Source organism: Lepisosteus oculatus, chromosome 14 (assembly GCF_040954835.1).
Source record: "Lepisosteus oculatus isolate fLepOcu1 chromosome 14, fLepOcu1.hap2, whole genome shotgun sequence".
Taxonomy (NCBI): Eukaryota; Metazoa; Chordata; class Actinopteri; order Semionotiformes; family Lepisosteidae; genus Lepisosteus; species Lepisosteus oculatus.
The window spans coordinates 48,461,564-48,475,335 of NC_090709.1; the positions used below are offsets into that span (position 1 = coordinate 48,461,564).

At 50.5% G+C, this 13,772-nt stretch overlaps 8 non-coding genes across 8 annotated transcripts; 4 read left to right on the forward strand and 4 right to left on the reverse strand.

Moving 5' to 3' along the window:
* Nucleotides 1-4,282: 4,282 nt before the first annotated feature.
* On the reverse strand, nucleotides 4,283-4,354 carry trnah-gug (transfer RNA histidin (anticodon GUG)). The gene has a single exon. It is a non-coding gene; the product is annotated as a tRNA-His (tRNA).
* Nucleotides 4,355-5,742: 1,388 nt separating this feature from the next.
* trnad-guc (transfer RNA aspartic acid (anticodon GUC)) lies at nucleotides 5,743-5,814 on the reverse strand. Its single transcript has one exon. It is a non-coding gene; the product is annotated as a tRNA-Asp (tRNA).
* A 1,009-nt stretch (nucleotides 5,815-6,823) lies between these two features.
* On the forward strand, nucleotides 6,824-6,896 carry trnaf-gaa (transfer RNA phenylalanine (anticodon GAA)). Its single transcript has one exon. It is a non-coding gene; the product is annotated as a tRNA-Phe (tRNA).
* A 109-nt stretch (nucleotides 6,897-7,005) lies between these two features.
* trnav-aac (transfer RNA valine (anticodon AAC)) lies at nucleotides 7,006-7,078 on the forward strand. The gene has a single exon. It is a non-coding gene; the product is annotated as a tRNA-Val (tRNA).
* Nucleotides 7,079-7,653: 575 nt separating this feature from the next.
* Nucleotides 7,654-7,725, reverse strand: trnah-gug (transfer RNA histidin (anticodon GUG)). The gene has a single exon. It is a non-coding gene; the product is annotated as a tRNA-His (tRNA).
* Nucleotides 7,726-8,419: 694 nt separating this feature from the next.
* Nucleotides 8,420-8,492, forward strand: trnav-cac (transfer RNA valine (anticodon CAC)). Its single transcript has one exon. It is a non-coding gene; the product is annotated as a tRNA-Val (tRNA).
* Nucleotides 8,493-9,113: 621 nt separating this feature from the next.
* trnad-guc (transfer RNA aspartic acid (anticodon GUC)) lies at nucleotides 9,114-9,185 on the reverse strand. The gene has a single exon. It is a non-coding gene; the product is annotated as a tRNA-Asp (tRNA).
* A 1,194-nt stretch (nucleotides 9,186-10,379) lies between these two features.
* Nucleotides 10,380-10,452, forward strand: trnav-aac (transfer RNA valine (anticodon AAC)). Its single transcript has one exon. It is a non-coding gene; the product is annotated as a tRNA-Val (tRNA).
* The last annotated feature ends 3,320 nt before the right edge of the window (nucleotides 10,453-13,772 follow it).

Below are 13,772 nucleotides of genomic sequence, written 5' to 3' on the forward strand. Positions count from 1 at the left end.
CAGTGTCTTTCTTCTTGTCTTGTCTTACAAAATGTATCACTATGGATGATTACATGCAGCTTGATTTTGTTTAATGCAAGTTTTCATTCCCTTTCTGATGACTCTCTACAGTAATTTTTAAAAGTACTAATCGGGATGGATTACTGTACATATCCTCAGTAAAGGGGAATATATAAGTAGTGACTATCCAAATTGCATTTTTGTGTGAAACACATTTCAGAAAATCGAAAACCAATTTTCAAAACTCACAATAACAAGACAAAGGCAAAACATAAGTTCACTTGCACTTTATGCATATTTACCACAACCTTGCCTTCTGATCATAAAAAGTCTTAATTTTAATATAGCAGTTTTAAATGGGACATTCAGAACATGGCATATGAGAATATATGGTTAACCGAGGATGAGCAAAGGATGATCGCACTTTCTGCTTATTGCTATGAACCTACCCCTGGTTATAAAAATGTCTCAAAATTCTGACACTGAGGTGTGAGACACAATGTAACAGGCTCTCATAATCCCGAAATACAAGAAATTTTACTGTAGCGTTTTATAAATTTGACCCTGTGAACATTGCATGTCCCTCCTTCCTCATTACCAAAACATCTCAATGTCTCGGCATTATGTACATTTGTTATTACAACACTTCACTGTTTCATTTATGAGTTGTGACATTGTGAACATGGCATGTTAAAGTATATAGAAAATCTAGATCAGAACAGGCTAAATGCAATTCCTAGTGATTTATCATTTTCTTACTTTCTAAATGAAAAAAAAATATTTTTCAGTGATTATGACACTTCAGTATGACATAAAATATGCTTCAATGACAGAATAAATAATAATAATAAATAATCATGGAAAAAATACCCAAAGTGGACATTCATAGTTGTGATTATAGAATGTTAGATATCGGGTGGGTAGCTGCGTCAGCATGCGTAGGCTGCAAAGGAACAAGTAAAGGACTATTCCAGCTGAAAAGAGAAGAAAAGAATCACAATGTTTCGGCTGTGGAGCCTTCTTCAGGTGTCCGAAAGACAGGGCAGTAAGCAAAGATAATTTTCTTTTTATCTTTGCTGAATGCAGTTTATCGCTGATGACATCAAAGACATTAAGGACATTAAGGAGTTTTTACGGCTAACAGCTCCACATCAACTTCCTTTCATAACTTTCATAACTAACCTCATCAGATCCTTCAACTCTTTTCTTGGGTGAATATGGTTTTCTGGGGAGTTGCGATGTTGGGCATACAGTAACTGGACATTTCCCGGTGATTCTGACACATGTTAAGCACTCGCATTTCCTGCAAATATTAAAATGGTAAAGGTTTCGCTGAGAAATCCAATCGACCTTTGCGAAGACAATGTTTACATCGCAACAGAAACCCGTCCTTTGGTGGACTCAAACCACCGACTTTTCAGTTAACAACCGAATGCGCCACACAGACGGAATGGTGGATTCGTGTCTCACATCACAACTTTCCGGTTAAAAAAAAATATTTTTTTGCCAGCTGGCAATATTTCTTCTGCACTGATAATCAAGAATTGAATTTAATTTCTCGCAAGCTGTGTGAATTTCTTGAAATACAAGTTTTCCAGAAAGGAAATGAATACATGCATTTAATGAAATCAAGCCCTTTGTGATAGTCCGAAATGGTACGTTATGTACCACAAGATAGGAAAAAAAACATGATTGGGATTTTAAGCTACTGTACGTGACCTATGGTACCAGACCGGGGTAAAGTTAGCTTGAAGTTCGAAAACGATTTTGGCACGCCTGTAGCGTTTACACGAAACCTCTTAGAATCGCGAGAATACTTGCTTTGTGCATAAAATACATTGTGAATGCTTTCTCAGCCTTTACTTTTTCGTTTATATTACATTTTTTTGGACCAAGCACGAATATTCTTTTGTCCATATCTTCGCAACGGAAGCACAGAACGCCTTCAAACCAAATGCATTTTAAAGACCACGACGTGGATATTTCCACAGCCTCTACATCAAAGTATCAGTGAGCTAATTATCTTTTTTTAAACCTCCGGTTTTTCATCGATGAGTAATTACGCACTAACTGGAACCCGGGGGACCGCTGTATACACAAGTTCACAACGCGAGAAATACTGTTCAATACGGCTTCATGCGAAAAACCCGTATATGACCATAGGAAGCATAACTGTGCAGTCTCCAATTACCCAGACTGTAAGAACGGGAATAAAGCTTTGTCTGAATTCTGAAACCCTTCCTTTACGTCCTGTTTTCATTCAGGTAAGAGTCAACTATATGCAAAATACTACTGAGAGCAAGAAGATTAAAATATTCTTTACTCAGCAGCTTATTAAACACAGCTCCCATGATGTTCAAACCGATTTTTTACACAGAACACTGACACAGCTTTGCGTTCTGAATCTCTTTTTCTCGTGTGTTTATTTAATGTGGCACAATGTACTGGGATAGGGGTGGGTATTCTGTTCACAAACCAATAGCATTTAAACCACAGCACCCACAATGCTGCAAGTAAGTGTTTTGCACACTAAGCAGAGAGCGATGTCTTCGTCGTTAGTATAGTGGCAAGTATCCCCACCTGTCACCCGGGAGACCAGGGTTCATCAGGACATGCATTGAAGTGAAAGCAGGATGCGCTGCGACATCCACTGTGCAGACCCGCCACACTAAGAGGTGAGTGGGTCTGTTCGATCACAGCGCTAGGCGAATCCCTAAACAGTGTGCGTGGCAACAAACGAAACGGGCCTGTTTCCGCCCGGTTTCGATCCGGGGAAATCGGGCCCAGTAGTGGCGGGATCTGTACAGTGCATGTCGCAGCGCTTCAATGTGCTTCCTGATGTCCTACCCCGAGTGCAGAAAAGACAGCATCCACAGCAACAACAGCTCAGGTCTCTGCACAGGAGCTAAGCTGCCCTCATCTCCTCTGCTCTGCGGCTCCTGCGGAGTGGAGTCCTGCCTGGAGCCGTGTTTGCAGGCTGCGGCTCCCCACGCCCTGTCTGTGCGTCGTGTCCAAGAGCTCCTGGGAGGAAGAGAGAGCCCTCCCACTCGGGGGCTTTTCCACGGTCTGTGTGAGGAGGGGCGGGTGTGTCCAGTAGCTTATCGAGCGGAAGCCTGGGGCGGCGGAGAGCTGTGATCGTGCAGACCTTGAGGTGTCACCTCTTTGTCTGCTTTCCCGCCCCCCCTCCGCCCAAACTCTGCTCCAAAGTAGCCCGGCAACCCCTCACACCTGCACTTGTCACAACCTAAGGTGCGGTCATGAGACACCCATGGGGTGTCGTTCTGTTCTTGCTAATTGTTTCCTGCCCGTCGCAGGCAGGAGTCCATGCGAGGAAGATGCGCTGGACAGAGCTCAGAGGGCGCAGCTGGGTGGCTTTCCTTCTGAGTGACGTTCCTGCAACACTCTCCCGCTACTCTTGGTGCGCTCATGCCACAACACAGGAAGGCTGGAGCAGGTGGCTGTGGGCTTTGCGCACCGCTGAAATAGCTCAGTTGGGAGAGCGTTAGACTGAAGATCTAAAGATCCCGGGTTTCGGTATTTTGTTTCATCGCGCCCTTTGTTCCTCTCTCCAGCGCCCCCTGCCTAAAGTGACGCGTCCCTTTCTCAGCCCGAAACGCAAGCGAGACACCAGCAACGGTCCCTTCAGGTTTCCGTAGTGTAGCGGCTATCACGTTCGCCTAACACGTGAAAAGTCCCCGGTTCGAGACCGGGTGGAAACAGCCTCGTTTTGCACGCTCCTGTACTTCACAGAGGTCTTGAGCGACCGGTCATTTGTTCCGGTGCCTTCGTGCACTCTTGTACCAAACGCACGTTCCTTCTGTACGCGGAGCCGATCATTTGCAATTGGGCTGTGCCGACAGACCAGGACGAGCTCTGTCGGCTCAAAAGCAGCGCAGGACCTGCAAGAACAACAGAAAGATTAGCATCCAGCGGGGGCCTCTTAGTGAGCCCAAGAGCTCATCAAGAATCGGCTCCAGCAACAGGGCTGGGCGCATTGTTCCATTCTCCGCCCACTCTCGGTGTAAACAAGTCCCTCCTGGTCTCTGCTTGAAATGCACTTTCCTGCGTTTGCTTTGGTGTAACTGGCTTCCCCTGCATGGGCGAATGTGAAGAAGATCCTTAGTAAGTCATTGAAGAAAACCGAGAAGAGGTCGGAGTGGCCTCTGTCGTTCATCAACGATCCAGTCGGGCAGTACTCCTCTGTAAAGCGCCGTTCGTTCACATCGATTGGCTTTTTTTTTGCCTTCATTCGTGCGAGTAGTAAAAGCAGACGCCCCTATTCTGCCGTGACCCGGATTCGAACCGGGGTTGTTGCGGCCACAACGCAAAGTACTGACCACTATACGATCACAGCGAGTTACCGAGACACACGTGGCAGGGTGGAAAGGGCTGTGCTCTCTTCGTGTGACATAATTCGGAAAAGTCCTGACGTTGCATTTCAACTGAGCCCCAGTATACATCGACCCTTCGACACTCTGAGTGACAACTCTCTTGCGTGTTTTCTCATATTTATGTAGTTTGCTTGCATGATGCCGGGAACAGCATGGTTGTTCGCTGCCATATAGTCTAGCTGTTAGGGTTCCTGGTTTTCACCCAGGCGGTTCCACTAGGTTTTGCCTCCTGCTTTCCAAAAGATCAGCACCGTGTATGAAAGAGCCGCATTAAAACTACTCGAACGTGCAAAACGTGCGAGAAGAGGGGGCGCTTGTTTCCAACCGAAACTTCTCGCGTGTGAGACGAGCTGATCATCGCTGTGGGAGGGTTACTCTGGTAGACAGGGCTGACCTTCGGCAATAGGATTTATAGTCTCCAAGATGATATTTGCACTTTCTGGAGAGGCGATTTTCTCCACTTCAGTAGCCCGATTTCGTCGATTGCGTGGAGAGGGCTGTAGAATGTGGCGCCACCTTTCCTGCTCCGTCCATGACAGGCGTGCTGGTCTCTGGAGAGAGAGCACGGTCCATCAGCGCACTCCAATAAAGGCACTGGAAGCAGCTGAATCGCATTGGCGAAGCTCAGCACTGGGCCGCTGGGCACGTCTTACCACCGTTTCCGTAGTGTAGTGGTTATCACGTTCGCCTCACACGCGAAAGGTCCCCGGTTTGAAACTGGGCAGAAACAGATATCTTTTGTCGCCAGGCACAAAAGGGGATTGGGGATTCGCCTAGCGCTGTGATCGAACAGACCAACTGGACCCACCTCTTAGTGTGGCGGGATCTGCACAGTGCATGTCACAGCGCATCCTGCTTTCACTTCAAGGCGCGTCCTGATGTACCCCAGTCTCCCGCGTGACAGGTGGGGACAGGTGACAGGTCCTATACTAACGAGGAAGACATCGCTCTCTCCGACCCCCGGCATCGTGTCCCGACCCACCGTGCTGGAAGCCGACGCGTGCTGTGATTCCTTTACGGAGCAGAAATGACAACCGAGGAGCCGAGAGATCATTTCAGCATTTCGCGTCTGAACGGAAAACACAAACGACCAACTCGGAATGACTTGCCTTTGACGCTTCTCAAAGCGTTCTTTGTGCATCGAACAGACCCACTCACCTCTTAGTGTGGCGGGATCTGCACAGTGCATGTCACAGCGCTTCCTGCTTTCACTTCAATGTGCTTCCTGATGTCGAGTCGTGTGCCGTGCGGAGGCTCTGAAAGGTAGAGCAATGAAAAGGTGCACGACGCTGTGAAAGAAAACAGAGAAGTGAAAGGCAGTCATTTCTCTAAGGAGGTGAAAGAAAAGCTACTCCCCGTCGGGGAATCGAACCCCGGTCTCCCGCGTGACAGGCGGGGATACTTGCCACTATACTAACGAGGAAGATATCACGCTCTCCAACCCCCGGCATCGTGTCCCCAACCAGCATGCTGGAAGCCGACGCGTGCTGTGATCCCTTTACGGAGCAGAAATGACAACCGAGGAGCCGAGAGATCATTTCAGCATTTCGCATCTGAACGGAAAACACAAACGACCAACTCGGAATGACTTGCCTTTGACGCTTTTCAAAGCGTTTTGTGCACGACGACTGCGCCGCCTAGCAGATACAAATGGGTTGTACAACTTTGAACTTGCAAATGGAAGAGGGCTAAGCCCCCTCTCTTTTAGCCCAGGTTCGATCTGTCTCCCAGAATCACCAGGGCGCGCACAGACACCCGTGCCATTGAAGTGCTCTGCTTCATTTCTAAGGGCAACTCAACATTCACTCCTACCCCGAGTGCAGAAAAGACAGCATCCACAGCAACAACAGCTCAGGTCTCTGCACAGGAGCTAAGCTGCCCTCATCTCCTCTGCTCTGCGGCTCCTGCGGAGTGGAGTCCCGCCTGGAGCCGTGTTTGCAGGCGGCGGCTCCCCGCGCCCTGTCTGTGCGTCCTGTCCAAGAGCTCCTGGGAGGAAGAGAGAGCCCTCCCACTCGGGGGCTTTTCCACGGTCTGTGTGAGGAGGGGCGGGTGTGTCCAGTAGCTTATCGAGCGGAAGCCTGGGGCGGCGGAGAGCTGTGATCGTGCAGACCTTGAGGTGTCACCTCTTTGTCTGCCCCCCTCCCCCCAAGCTCTGCTCCAAAGTAGCCCGGCAACCCCTCACACCTGCACGTGTCACAACCTAAGGTGCGGTCATGAGACACCCATGGGGTGTCGTTCTGTTCTTGCTAATTGTTTCCTGCCCGTCGCAGGCAGGAGTCCATGCGAGGAAGATGCGCTGGACAGAGCTCAGAGGGCGCAGCTGGGTGGCTTTCCTTCTGAGTGACGTTCCTGCAACACTCTCCCGCTACTCTTGGTGCGCTCATGTCACAACACAGGAAGGCTGGAGCAGGTGGCTGTGGGGTTTGCGCACTGCCGAAATAGCTCAGTTGGGAGAGCGTTAGACTGAAAATCTAAAGGTTCCTGGTTCGATCCCGGGTTTCGGCATTTTGTTTCATCGCGCCCTTTGTTCCTCTCTCCGGCGCCACCTGCCTAAAGTGACGCGTCCCTTTCTCAGCCCGAAACGCAAGCGAGACACCAGCAGCGATCCCTGCAGGTTTCCGTAGTGTAGCGGCTATCACGTGCGCCTAACACGGGCAAGGTCCCCGGTTCGAGACCGGGCGGAAACAGCCTCGTTTTGCACGCTCCTGTACTTCACAGAGGTCTTGAGCGACCGCTCATTTGTTCCCAATGTATTTCCGGTGCCTTCGTGCACTCTTGTACCAAACGCACGTTCCTTCTGTACGCGGAGCCGATCATTTGCAATTGGGCTTTGCCGACAGACCAGGACGAGCTCTGTCGGCTCAAAAGCAGCGCAGGACCTGCAAGAACAACAGAAAGATTAGCATCCAGCGGGGGCCTCTTAGTGAGCCCAAGAGCTCATCAAGAATCGGCTCCAGCAACAGGGCTGGGCGCATTGTTCCATTCTCCGCCCACTCTCGGTGTAAACAAGTCCCTCCTGGTCTCTGCTTGAAATGCACTTTCCTGCATTTGCTTTGGTGTAACTGGCTTCCCCTGCATGGGCGAATGTGAAGAAGATCCTTAGTAAGTCATTAAAGAAAACCGAGAAGAGGTCGGAGTGGCCTCTGTCGTTCATCAACGATCCAGTCAGGCAGTACTCCTCTGTAAAGCGCCGTTCGTTCACATCGATTGGCTTTTTTTTTGCCTTCATTCGTGCGAGTAGTAAAAGCAGACGCCCCTATTCTGCCGTGACCCGGATTCGAACCGGGGTTGTTGCGGCCACAACGCAAAGTACTGACCACTATACGATCACAGCGAGTTACCGAGACACACGCGGCAGAGCGGAAAGGGCTGTGCTCTCTTCGTGTGACATAATTCGGAAAAGTCCTGACGTTGCATTTCAACTGAGGCCCAGTATACATCGACCTTTCGACACTCTGAGTGACAACTCTCTTGCGTGTTTTCTCATATTTATGTAGTTTGCTTGCATGATGCCGGGAACAGCATGGTTGTTCGCTGCCATATAGTCTAGCTGTTAGGGTTCCTGGTTTTCACCCAGGCGGTTCGACTCGGTTTTGCCTCCTGCTTTCCAAAAGATCAGCACCGTGTACGAAAGAGCCGCATTAAAACTACTCGAACGTGCAAAACGTGCGAGAAGAGGGGGCGCTTGTTTCCAACCGAAACTTCTCGCGTGTGAGACGAGCTGATCATCGCTGTGGGAGGGTTACTCTGGTAGACAGGGCTGACCTTCGGCAATAGGATTTATAGTCTCCAAGATGATATTTGCACTTTCTGGAGAGGCGATTTTCTCCACTTCAGTAGCCCGATTTCGTCGATTGCGTGGAGAGGGCTGTAGAATGTGGCGCCGCCTTTCCTGCTCCGTCCATGACAGGCGTGCTGGTCTCTGGAGAGAGAGCACGGTCCATCAGCGCACTCCAATAAAGGCACTGGAAGCAGCTGAATCGCATTGGCGAAGCTCAGCACTGGGCCGCTGGGCACGTCTTACCACCGTTTCCGTAGTGTAGTGGTTATCACGTTCGCCTCACACGCGAAAGGTCCCCAGTTCGAAACCGGGCGGAAACAGACATCTTTTGTCGCCAGGCACAAAAGGGGATTGGGGATTCGCCTAGCGCTGTGATCGAACAGACCCACTGGACCCACCTCTTAGTGTGGCGGGATCTGCACAGTGCATGTCACAGCGCATCCTGCTTTCACTTCAAGGCGCGTCCTGATGTACCCCAGTCTCCCGCGTGACAGGTGGGGACCGGTGACAGGTCCTATACTAACGAGGAAGACATCGCTCTCTCCGACCCCAGGCATCGTGTCCCGACCCACCGTGCTGGAAGCCGACGCGTGCTGTGATTCCTTTACGGAGCAGAAATGACAACCGAGGAGCCGAGAGATCATTTCAGCATTTCGCGTCTGAACGGAAAACACAAACGACCAACTCGGAATGACTTGCCTTTGACGCTTCTCAAAGCGTTCTTTGTGCATCGAACAGACCCACTCACCTCTTAGTGTGGCGGGATCTGCACAGTGCATTTCGCAGCGCTTCCTGCTTTCACTTCAATGTGCTTCCTGATGTCGAGTCGTGTGCCGTGCGGAGGCTCTGAAAGGGGGAGCAATGAAAAGGTGCACGACGCTGTGAAAGAAAACAGAGAAGTGAAAGGCAGTCATTTCTCTAAGGAGGTGAAAGAAAAGCTACTCCCCGTCGGGGAATCGAACCCCGGTCTCCCGCGTGACAGGCGGGGATACTTGCCACTATACTAACGAGGAAGACATCACTCTCTCCAACCCCCGGCATCGTGTCCCGACCCAGCATGCTGGAAGCCGACGCGTGCTGTGATCCCTTTACGGAGCAGAAATGACAACCGAGGAGCCGAGAGATCATTTCAGCATTTCGCGTCTGAACGGAAAACACAAACGACCAACTCGGAATGACTTGCCTTTGACGCTTTTCAAAGTGTTCTTTGTGCACGACGACTGCGCCGCCTAGCAGATACAAATGGGTTGTACAACTTTGAACTAGCAAATGGAAGAGGGCTAAGCCCCCTCTCTTTTAGCCCAGGTTCGATCTGTCTCCCAGAATCACCAGGGCGCACACACACACACACACCCGTGCCGTTGAAGTGCTCTGCTTCATTTCTAAGGGCAACTCAATTCACTCCTACCCCGAGTGCAGAAAAGACAGCATCCACAGCAACAACAGCTCAGGTCTCTGCACAGGAGCTAAGCTGCCCTCATCTCCTCTGCTCTGCGGCTCCTGCGGAGTGGAGTCCCGCCTGGAGCCGTGTTTGCAGGCGGCGGCTCCCCGCGCCCTGTCTGTGCGTCCTGTCCAAGAGCTCCTGGGAGGAAGAGAGAGCCCTCCCACTCGGGGGCTTTTCCACGGTCTGTGTGAGGAGGGGCGGGTGTGTCCAGTAGCTTATCGAGCGGAAGCCTGGGGCGGCGGAGAGCTGTGATCGTGCAGACCTTGAGGTGTCACCTCTTTGTCTGCTTTCCCGCCCCCCCTCCGCCCAAACTCTGCTCCAAAGTAGCCCGGCAACCCCTCACACCTGCACTTGTCACAACCTAAGGTGCGGTCATGAGACACCCATGGGGTGTCGTTCTGTTCTTGCTAATTGTTTCCTGCCCGTCGCAGGCAGGAGTCCATGCGAGGAAGATGCGCTGGACAGAGCTCAGAAGGCGCAGCTGGGTGGCTTTCCTTCTGAGTGACGTTCCTGCAACACTCTCCCGCTACTCTTGGTGCGCTCATGCCACAACACAGGAAGGCTGGAGCAGGTGGCTGTGGGCTTTGCGCACTGCTGAAATAGCTCAGCTGGGAGAGCGTTAGACTGAAGATCTAAAGATCCCGGGTTTCGGTATTTTGTTTCATCGCGCCCTTTGTTCCTCTCTCCAGCGCCCCCTGCCTAAAGTGACGCGTCCCTTTCTCAGCCCGAAACGCAAGCGAGACACCAGCAGCGGTCCCTGCAGGTTTCCGTAGTGTAGCGGCTATCACGTTCGCCTAACACGCGAAAGGTCCCCGGTCCGAGACCGGGCGGAAACAGCCTCGTTTTGCACGCTCCTGTACTTCACAGAGGTCTTGAGCGACAGCTCATTTGTTCCCAATGTATTTCCGGTGCCTTCGTGCACTCTTGTACCAAACGCACGTTCCTTTTGTACGCGGAGCCGATCATTTGCAATTGGGCTGTGTCGACAGACCAGGACGAGCTCTGTCAGCTCAAAAGCAGCGCAGGACCTGCAAGAACAACAGAAAGATTAGGATCCAGCGGGGGCCTCTTAGTGAGCCCAAGAGCTCATCAAGAATCGGCTCCAGCAACAGGGCTGGGCGCATTGTTCCATTCTCCGCCCACTCTCGGTGTAAACAAGTCCCTCCTGGTCTCTGCTTGAAATGCACTTTCCTGCGTTTGCTTTGGTGTAACTGGCTTCCCCTGCATGGGCGAATGTGAAGAAGATCCTTAGTAAGTCATTGAAGAAAACCGAGAAGAGGTCGGAGTGGCCTCTGTCGTTCATCAACGATCCAGTCAGGCAGTACTCCTCTGTAAAGCGCCGTTCGTTCACATCGATTGGCTTTTTTTTTTGCCTTCATTCGTGCGAGTAGTAAAAGCAGACGCCCCTATTCTGCCGTGACCCGGATTCAAACCGGGGTTGTTGCGGCCACAACGCAAAGTACTGACCACTATACGATCACAGCGAGTTACCGAGACACACGCAGCAGGGCGGAAAGGGCTGTGCTCTCTTCGTGTGACATAATTCGGAAAAGTCCTGACGTTGCATTTCAACTGAGCCCCAGTATACATCGACCCTTCGACACTCTGAGTGACAACTCTCTTGCGTGTTAGTAGTATAAAGCGACACCTTTCGTCAAACTTTTGACAGGTACCACGCCCCCTTTTCCATCCAATGGTCGTCCGCGGTGTTTGGTTGTCCCGCCCCCCAGCCATCCAATGGCGTGTTGTTATTTGTGCATGTCCCGCCCCCTCAGGAGCCAATGGTGTGGTTCGGAACCCCCACCGGCCGGTCGCCCCGGCACCTCGGGGTCCCAAAGCCCCCAGCCGGCGCATCCCTGGGTGTGTGCGAGTGTGTATTGGTTCGGAATGGGGAGCATGTCTGCCGCGGGGTTGAGTGCGCTCTATTATAACCCTAGGAAATTGGGCAGTTACGGCGGCGCAGGGGGTCTGTTGCGGGCCGCGAGATCCCGGGGTGTGCGCGGTGCCAGCTGTGGCCGGGTGGTCGAGTTGCTGTCCGGCCAGGCTGCTTATACGCTGCACAAGCCGGCGCGCGTACGTTTTAAGAGAAACAGGACGCTGGTGTCCGAAATGGACTGGCAGTGGCAGGCCGACTTGGTGGACATGAGAGAACACCACGCGTTCAACGACGGTTTCTGTTACATCTTAATGTGTATAGACATGCTGTCTAAATACGCTTGGGCCGTGCCGCTGAAAACCAAGACTGGTGGGGCCGTGACAGGCGCTTTCCGAAATATACTGCAAGAGGGGCGTGCTCCTTAAAAGCTACAAACGGACGAGGGTAAAGAATTTCTTAACAGGACCTTCCAAAATTTTCTCAAACGTGAGAATATTGAACATTTCAATACGGCCAGCGATGTGAAGGCTAGTGTGGTCGAGAGGTTTAACAGAACTATTAAAACAAAAATGTGGAGGTACCCGACACACAAAAACACCTTTCGTTATATCGACGTCCTTTCAGATCTTATTTACGCTTATAACCATAGTTACCACACGACTATTAAACGAACCCCGGCTTCTTTTACGCCCGACAACTCCCTTGAGGTGTGGAGAACGGTCTATGACGCGCACTTTAAGAGAAAACCGTCAAAGTTTTCATTTAATGTGGGTGATCGCGTGCGGGTGTCCAAAATAAAGGGAGTGTTTGAGAAGGGATATGAACAGACCTTCACAGATGAAATTTTCATTGTCAAAGAGCGGTCCGCGGCTCTGAGACCCTATTACAAACTGCAGGACTACGCAGGCGACGATATTAAGGGTTCCTTCTATGCCGAAGAGCTACAGAAGATAAACCCGGATGTTGAGAACGTCTACCGCATCCAAACGATTTTAGCAACCAGGGGTCGTGGCAAAAACAAACAGCTTTTGGTAAAGTGGCGTGGCTGGAGCGATAAATTCAATAGTTGGGTGAAGGCTTCTGAGGTCCGAGACATATAGAGGTGGTGAAAAATGAACCCCAATGGTTTCTATGTGACGCTGGCCAGTAATTCATCCTCAAAGATGTTTCCAAAGAACACTAACGCCTGCTTCACAGAGCATCTGGCAAAGGCGATTGACCTGGACGGGGGCTGGGAAGTGGGCCTGGTCGAACTACACTATCCGAATACACTAAACACTTTTGATGAAGACGAAGTTTTTCTGTTCATCAGCGAGGAGCTCAAGACTATCTGGACCTGTACCTTACCGAGAGGGTACTACGGCAACATCGAGCAGCTCTTGCATGAAATGAAACGGGCTGCTGAAAAATCCAAGTTATCGGCTGTAAGTCTTAAATACAACCCCATTAGCCGGTCGGTAAGGATTGTTAGTGATAAACGGTTTGTTATGCAGCTGCGTAATCGCCTAGCGCGAATGTTGGGTTTCAATTCGGGTGTAGCGGGTGTAAAATCACCGCACCCCGTCGATATGACTGGCGGATTTAACACCATGTATATATACACCGATATCATAGAACACCAGTTAGTAGGCGACGTCTACGCACCGCTTTTGCGTTGTGTGCCCTTCAGAGGCGTGGATGGTGAATTCGTCACAGTATTGTACGACAAACCCCATTACGTGCCGGTGAGCATCGACCATTTTAACAACATCACTATTGAAATAAAGACGGATCAAAACGAACACGTGTCATTTGCATTTGGAAAGGTCATCGTCAAGCTGCATTTCAGACCTGTGAAAGCGTCAAACATCTAAAAGGATGACGGTCATCAAGAGCTAGGGGATCCTTCTCTGTATACGCACTACTACAAACAACAGGCTGGTTATGGATTACCAGGATTTTCAGGGCTACCGGTTCAGTACGGCGCTGGTATCGGGGGTATTTTCAGAGCGCTATTTAGAAAAGCCGTGCCTTTTCTGAAACGCGGGTTTGAAATAGCTACAGTGCCTTGCGAAAGTATTCGGCCCCCTTGAACTTTTCAACCTTTTGCCTCATTTCAGGCTTCAAACATAAAGATATAAATTTTTTATTTTATGTGAAGAATCACCAACAAGTGGGACACAATTGTGAAGTGGAACGAAATCTATTGGATTTTTGAAACTTTTTTAACTAATAAAAAAATGAAAAGTGGGGCGTGCAAAATTATTCGGCCCCTTTACTTTCAGTGCAGCAAACTCACTC